General features: G+C 48.0%; 1 protein-coding gene across 2 annotated transcripts in view; it reads left to right on the forward strand.

The window, feature by feature from the left end:
* Positions 1–465, forward strand: part of LOC116843818 — a 31,146-nt gene that overhangs the window by 6,872 nt on the left and 23,809 nt on the right. The window lies entirely within an intron of this gene.

The raw sequence follows: 465 nt of genomic DNA on the forward strand, positions 1-465 counted from the left end.
GAGAGAGAGAGAGAGAGAGAGAGAGAGAGAGAGAGAGAGAGCTGCGCCTACGCATTTACATGCATACCAACGCGCGAGGGCTATAACCTGTAAGTAACAGTATATAATCGACAATCGGGAATCGCCGTGATCGCCTTCGCGTTCGATCCAACAGCGCGATGTGCGTTGCACGTGCACCGTAGGATTTTCCGACCCGCTCGGAACGATGCCGGGCATCGCGTCCACCACGAGTGGAACGGATACGATCGTAGTTGATCGTCGTTCTCCAAAGCCGAGATCTCTGCATGTGAAGAGTTTTCCGACGACACGCCCCGATCCTCACATATTCCGACGTTATACAGATGGAGAATTGTATACTGAGAGAAAAAAAAATCTAAAAAATGAAATATATTTATTTGGGCTAAGAGTACTAATGATATGTTCACTTCAATATAAATTCTCCCCTTTAAGGCTCCTGGTCCCCCG

The sequence above is a fragment of the Odontomachus brunneus genome, unplaced genomic scaffold (genome assembly GCF_010583005.1).
Source record: "Odontomachus brunneus isolate Ranch 3 - 2012 unplaced genomic scaffold, Obru_v1 Obru_scaffold_036, whole genome shotgun sequence".
Lineage (NCBI taxonomy): Eukaryota > Metazoa > Arthropoda > Insecta > Hymenoptera > Formicidae > Odontomachus > Odontomachus brunneus.